Genomic DNA, 7,729 nt, shown 5'->3' with positions numbered 1-7,729 from the left:
CTCCAGCTCTAGCCTTTAACTCGAATGCGAATGTTGCCTGTAAACCATGGCTTCTAGTTGGGGTATGTACGGCACCGTAGGGACGACGTCATCGATGCACTTATTGATGAAGCCAATGACTGATGTGGTGTACTCCTTAATTCCATCGGAGGAATCCCGGAACATGTTCCAGTCTGTGCTAGCAAAACAGTCCTGTAGCTTAGCATCTGCTTCATCTGACCACCTTTTTTTCTTGTCACTGGTGCTTCCTGCTTTTATTTTTGCTTGTAAGCGGGAATCAGGAGAATAGAATTATGGTCAGATTTGCCAAATGGAGGGCGGGGGAGATCTTTGTATGCGTCTCTGTGTGTGGAGTGAAGGTGGTCCAGAGTGTTTTTCCCCCTGGTTGCACATTTACTTGAATGACATACTACTTTCCCGGGAACAGACCCAGATCCCCATCATTTGCATGAAGGGAAGGCAGTGAAAAAGGGGAAGACAGATTTAAGTTTCCCTGCAATAAAGACCCTGGCCACCTCTAGACGAGCATTTTCCTGTTTTCTTATGGCAGAATACAGCTCATTGAGTGCGGTCTTAGTGCCAGCTTCAGTCTGTGGTGGTATGTAGAAAAATACAGATGACAACTCTCTTGGTAGATAGTGTGGTCTACAGCTTATCATGAGATACTCTACCTCAGGGATGCAAAACCGCATGACTTCCTTAGATATCATGCACCAGCTGTTATTTACAAAAATGCATAGTCCGCCGCCCCTTGTCTCACCAGACGCCGCTGTTATATCCTGCCGGTACAGTGTATAACCAGCCAGCTGTATGTTGATAGTGTCGTCGTTCAGCCACGTCTCCGTGAAGCATAAGATATAGTTTTGAATGTCCCGTTGGTTGTTTAATCTTCTGTGTAGTTCATCGATTTTATTTTCCAAAGATTGCACGTTTGCTAGCAGAATGGAAGGCAGTGGGGGGTTTATTCGATCGCCTACAAATTCTCAGAAGGCAGCCCATGCTCCGACCCATTTTTCTCTGCCTTCTCTTCCTGCAAATGATGGGGATCGGGGTCTGTTCCCTGGAAAGTAGTATGTCATTCACGTCAGGCTCGACGGACTCATTAAAGGAAAAAAAGGATTCTGCCAGTTAGTGGTGAGTAATCGCAGTTCTGATGTCCAGAAATCTTTTTGGTCATAAGAGACGGTAGCAGCAACATTATGTGGAAAATAAGTAAAAAAATAAGTTGCAAACAACGCAAAGAAACAAACAAACACAATCGTTTAGGGACATATAAAACATCAGCCTTCTTCTCTGGCACCATTTTAAACTAATGTTGTTGTCAATTAGATTTACTCAAATTAGGGGAAGAAAATAGAAAGAAAATAATAAAGGAAAATATATACAGTACCTTCGGAAAGTATTCAGACCCATTGACTTTAAAAAAATTATGTTACAGCCTTATTCTAAAGCTGATTAAATTGCTTTTTCCCCCTCATTATTCTGCACACAATACCCCATAATGACAAAGCAAAAACAGGTTTTTAGAAATGTTAGCTAATTTATTTAAAATAAAACACTTAATTACATAAGTATTCCAGACCGTTGGCTATGAGGCGCAAAATTGAGCTCAGGTGCATGCTGTTTCCATTGATAATCCATGAGATGTTTCTACAACTTGATTGTAGTTCACCTGTGGTAAATTAAATTGATTGGGCATGATTTGGAAAGGCACACACCTGTCTATATAAGGTTTCACAGTTGACAGGGCATGTCAGAGCAAAAAACAAGCCATGAGGGTCAAAGGAATTGTCGTGGAGCTCCGTATTGAGGCACAGATCTGGGGAAAAGTACCAAAAAATGTCTGCAGCATTGAAGGTCCCCAAGGACACAGTGGCCTCCATCATTCTTAGCAGGAAGAAGTTTGGAAACACCAAGACTTCCTAGAGCTGAACGCCCGGCTAAACTGAGCAATCGGGGGAGGGCATTGGTCAGGGTGGTGACCAAGAACCCAATGGTCACTCTGACAGAGCTCCTGAGTTCAACTCCACCAATCAGGCCTTTATGGTAGAGTGGCCAGACGGAAGCCACTCCTCAGTAAAAGGCAAATGACAGCCCGCTTGGAGTTTGCCAAAAGGCACCTAAAATTCTCAGACCATGAGAAACAAGATTCTCTGGTCTGATGAAACCAAGATTGAACTCTTTGGCCTGAATGACATGCGTCATGTCTGGAGGAAACCTGGCACCATCATTACGGTGAAGCATGGTGGTGGTAGCATCATGCAGTGGGGATGTTTTTCAGCAGCGAGGACTGGGAGACTAGTCAGGATCGAGGAAACGATGAATGGAGCAAAGTACAGAGAGATTCTTGATGAAAACCAGCTCCAAAGCGCTCAGGAACTCAGACTGGGGCAAAGGTTCAGGACAGGACAATGACCCTAAGCACACAGCTGAGACAATGCAGGAGTGGCTTCGGGACAAGTCTTTGAAGGACCTTGAGTGACCCAACCAACCACTTAAACCCGATCGAACATCTCTGGAGAGACCTAAAAATAGGTGTGCAGCAACGCTCCCCATCCAACCTGACAGAGCTTGAGAGGATCTGCAGAGAAGAATGGGAGAAACTCCCCAAATACAGGTGTGTCAAGCTAGTAGCATCATACCCAAGAAGACTCAATGCTGTAAATCACTGCCAAAGGTGCTTCAACAAAGTACTGAGTAAAGGGTCTGAATACTTATTTAAATGTATATTTACGTTTTTTATTTTCAATAAATTAGCAAACATTTTTTTTAAAATGTTTTTGCTTTGTCATTATGGGGTATTGTCTGTAGATTGTGACGAGAAAAAATATATTTAATCAACTTTAGAATAAGGCTGTAACGTAACAAAATGTGGAAAAAGTCAGGGTCTAAATACTTTCCGTAGGCACTGTATATGTGGGATTGGAAATGATACAGACAGTCACATTGATAGAAGCCACAATCGATTTGCAATATTAAAGATGTTCCAACCCCTACATTTATTTTTAAAATATATTATAATAATAGTAGCCTACTTGTTAATAAAATGTCTGACCTTTACATATTAGTTAGCCTACTTGTACACTTTGAAATTATATGAAAGTGTTGATTCTTTGAAGTTAAATTTTAAACTTGTTTTAAATAATAACTTAACTATTATTCGAGACTAACTAATGTCGATTAATCACAGATCACAATCCTGCAATATAGAAGGGAATCTGTTTCTGCGTTGTATTTTCAAATGAACATGACTTTTCGGTTCCGTCATAAGCTCTCCAGTTAGTTTATTTGATTGTCACAATGTTTTTAGTATATGAGCCATGTGAACCCATTTTGCAGCTGATAATGGCATGCAATGCCAATGCAGCCATAGGCCTACAGCAGTGGTTCCCAACTCCAGTCCTTGAGTTCCCCCAACAGCACACATTTTTGTTGTAGCCCCGGACAAACATATCTGATTCAACTCCAAGGGCCTGATGATTAGTTGACAAGTTGAATCAGGTGTGTATGTCCGGGGCTACAATAAACTGTACTGTTGGGGGTACTCGAGGACCGGAGTTGGAAACCACTGCCCTGCAGTATGATGGCATTAGCCTTACGGAACATTTGCAATGCACCCCTTGACATTGTGCATCTGAAGCAGAGAACAGCTTAACTCACACATTGTCTACATATTTTTCAGCTATATGTTCTCAATTTAAAAATGATACCGGTGGACAATGTACAGAATATGAGGCTCACCATTATCCTGTATTTTGTACATGCCTTGTGCTTACATGAAATTGTTTTGTCAAATCCAACCCTTGTAATCTAGGTGGTAAAATGTCTGGAAGTAGGAGATGATGGGGTCCTTATCTTAAAACATACACACAACTAACACCACCAAGTTCAATGCCAGATGCTTTTCTCCCAGAAGGTTTGAGTGGCACTTGGAGGTGCTACCGTGATAATGAAGATGGTTTGCCTAAGACTAACACAACAGGTACATTGTCTATTCTAAATGTGTTTAAATTGTAAAATAAAGAAAATAGTTGGGCTATAAGAAATACTTTTTTATTCAATGGGGCAAAGCAGAGATGACAAAATCATTTTAATTTCACACATACAACAATATAGCCTATCATTAAAGTACAGTATGTTTACAATATCATGAACAATAGTATTTTACATGTTCCAAATTACATCTTCTATTTTCATACGGTTTAAGGGAGCACTTTAGTCATGAAGACAAGGTGAAGGTGCTCTCTGCTCAAATGGCACAACAGAATCATTCATATATCAACCATCTTGCATAACTGAGTGATGTCTCCTTTCATATCTGGAAAAGGACAAAGTAGAAACTGATGCTGCTGCAGCATTGCTGATCTTCACAGTGGGAATCCAGTCAACATGGGTGTCTTGATAAAGGTGGGAACCCAGCCAACATGGGTGTCTTGATAAAGGTGGGAACCCAGTCAACATGGGTGTCTTGATAAAGGTGGGAACCCAGTCAACATGGGTGTCTTGATAAAGGTGGGAATCCAGTCAACATGGGTGTCTTGATAAAGGTGGGAATCCAGTCAACATGGGTGTCTTGATAAAGGTGGGAACCCAGTCAACATGGGTGTCTTGATAAAGGTGGGAACCCAGTCAACATGGGTGTCTTGATAAAGGTGGGAACCCAGTCAACATGGGTGTCTTGATAAAGGTGGGAATCCAGTCAACATGGGTGTCTTGATAAAGGTGGGAATCCAGTCAACATGGGTGTCTTGATAAAGGTGGGAATCCAGTCAACATGGGTGTCTTGATAAAGGTGGGAATCCAGTCAACATGGGTGTCTTGATAAAGGTGGGAATCCAGTCAACATGGGTGTCTTGATAAAGGTGGGAACCCAGTCAACATGGGTGTCTTGATAAAGGTGGGAATCCAGTCAACATGGGTGTCTTGATAAAGGTGGGAATCCAGTCAACGTGGGTGTCTTGATAAAGGTGGGAATCCAGTCAACATGGGTGTCTTGATAAAGGTGGGAATCCAGTCAACATGGGTGTCTTGATAAAGGTGGGAATCCAGTCAACATGGGTGTCTTGATAAAGGTGGGAATCCAGTCAACATGGGTGTCTTGATAAAGGTGGGAATCCAGTCAACGTGGGTGTTTTGATAAAGGTGGGAATCCAGTCAACATGGGTGTCTTGATAAAGGTGGGAATCCAGTCAACATGGGTGTCTTGATAAAGGTGGGAATCCAGTCAACATGGGTGCCTTGATAAAGGTTGGAATCCAGTCAACATGGGTGTCTTGATAAAGGTGGGAATCCAGTCAACATGGGTGTCTTGATAAAGGTGGGAATCCAGTCAACATGGGTGTCTTGATAAAGGTGGGAATCCAGTCAACATGGGTGTCTTGATAAAGGTGGGAATCCAGTCAACATGGGTGTCTTGATAAAGGTGGGAATCCAGTCAACATGGGTGTCTTGATAAAGGTGGGAATCCAGTCAACATGGGTGTCTTGATAAAGGTGGGAATCCAGTCAACATGGGTGTCTTGATAAAGGTGGGAATCCAGTCAACATGGGTGTCTTGATAAAGATCCGCTGGTGAACCTACAATAGTACATCAACAAATGAAACGCCTGATGTTACAATGTCACTTCTTCAGGTCACCTATACCATCAGGCCACTTAAGTGTTTGGTTGTGTTAAATTCATTCAGGTGTTTTAGTCATATAAAGATTAAATACATCTATAGTCAACACAGCAGGTTGTCCTATCCCATTGAGGCCTTAGTCCTATGACCATACATTTTCCCTCCTCTTATGAAGAAAGTTCTTAACAAATTATCATTGGGTTATTATATGAATATATGGTAACCACTGAAGTTTTTTGGACAATAATGTCCTCCAGGCTATATGGGCATCATATCGTAGAATTTGTGTCTCCCCTTTTCATGGTCATGGCTGAAATGGATCCATCTTTTGTAAAATTAACGTAATATTTGACATTTCATAGCAGATTAGGAAAATGTACGCTGCAGGTTAGGAGGATTAGCGTAGCAGGTTAGGATAATTAGGATAAGGTTAAGAAAAGGGTTAGCTAAAATCCCCCAAAATTACTTTTGACGTTCATTTGACAAAGGCTGGATCCCTTTTAGCCAGGACCCCCTTTCGGGCCTATATTACATGGCTGCATTCAAGACAAGGTCGTTTTTATTGACCTGTTGTCAGTGTCAGTAGAGTATATATATATATATATATATATGCTAATATCTCCAGTCATATAAAGTGTAGTAGTAGCATAAAATGTATATCAAAGGTCATATTTTTCCCGTGCAAAGGAAAGAAACATCTCTGATATAGCCTATAAGCCTATGCCACTACACTCTTATTAATAGCCTAAATTATTACTATCCAATCTACTCATCACATTAGGAATAGTAGGCTTACATTAGTCTGTAAATGCGATGATAGAGGCATGCAATCCTTTGTTATAAAGCAAAGTTTTTATGGTGAAAATAATTTCTTCCCCAAACATGTAACTCACACAACACATGCTAATAGCTAGACTTTAAGCAATCTAGCTGGCAAATTTTGGCAAACGTACTGTAGTGTTGTAAACAGCTGATTAGCATAACAGCTAAACTAAACTCGAAATCAATCAGACTTGCCTTACCTGTGATGAAATGATCATTGTAGACCCTGTACTGACAGCTGTCTGGGTTTAGGTCTTGACAGGCATAAAGGTTTCTTCGCTTTTCTGAGAGTTCTTGAGTCTTATCTCATTGGTATCAACAATGGTGTTTCATAATTGCGGGGAATCTGTAATCATATTTGTGACTCACCACCTGGATTCGGTCTTGTGTATCAAAATTTCATTTTTTTTTTTGCATTGGATAAAAGTAGACTCAGAGCTACAAAATGGTACACTACACTTTTGAGGAACACTGAGAAAGTAATTCTGCTTTGAAAGTTGATAAACTTTCGAGAAAATGGCCTTTGAATGTTATGCTATCTAGTAAAGAGCTCTTGTTTGTCAACACCCATTCAGCATCATTCACACCCTTTTAAGCTTTAGCCCCATCCATCTCGCACACTTGATACTTTGGCCAATGATTTGTTAACCTCTAGATAACATGGAAACAGCCTAACCAGCTCTGCTGGCAACAATTTCATTGCACTTTTTTACCGACTTTTATTTTGCCGATGTTTACTGACACCGGCCATATTCAACAGGTGTTGTACACTTTAGCTTAAGACATGTAGCTAGCTAGCTAGGTAAACAATGAACCTAGCTAGGTAAACAACGTGTAAGATCACACTTGTCATGTAACGTTAGCTAACGAGCCAGCCAGCTAATGTTAGCTAGTTAAACAACAATGAATATAGTGCCAAATCATGTCGTGACTACCCTGCATGAATCTGCTGGGAGCTAACCAACCAGGTTAAATGTTAACTAGCAAAGCAAACGGTTCTGGGATACGAATAATAACGTCATACTCTTAACGTTGGCTAGGAAGCCAGCCAGCTAACGTTAGCTAGCAAGCTAACAGTACATTTTAGTTTGAAATTAAACCACTTTCTGTCAAAATTATAAAATGTGTAATATCTGAAAATGTAGCTAGCTAACGCTAGACTCCCTCATCATCATGCATGATGGACGCGTCTCCCTGTCATGGATGTCATGCTACGGTTGCCCTTGGTTTGAAGATGTAATCCGGAAACAGGTGTCTACTTCATCTCTTTAGCTATCATACTCTAATTC

This window comes from Oncorhynchus tshawytscha, linkage group LG05 (genome assembly GCF_018296145.1).
Source record: "Oncorhynchus tshawytscha isolate Ot180627B linkage group LG05, Otsh_v2.0, whole genome shotgun sequence".
Classification (NCBI taxonomy): domain Eukaryota; kingdom Metazoa; phylum Chordata; class Actinopteri; order Salmoniformes; family Salmonidae; genus Oncorhynchus; species Oncorhynchus tshawytscha.
This window is presented reverse-complemented; position numbering follows the sequence as displayed.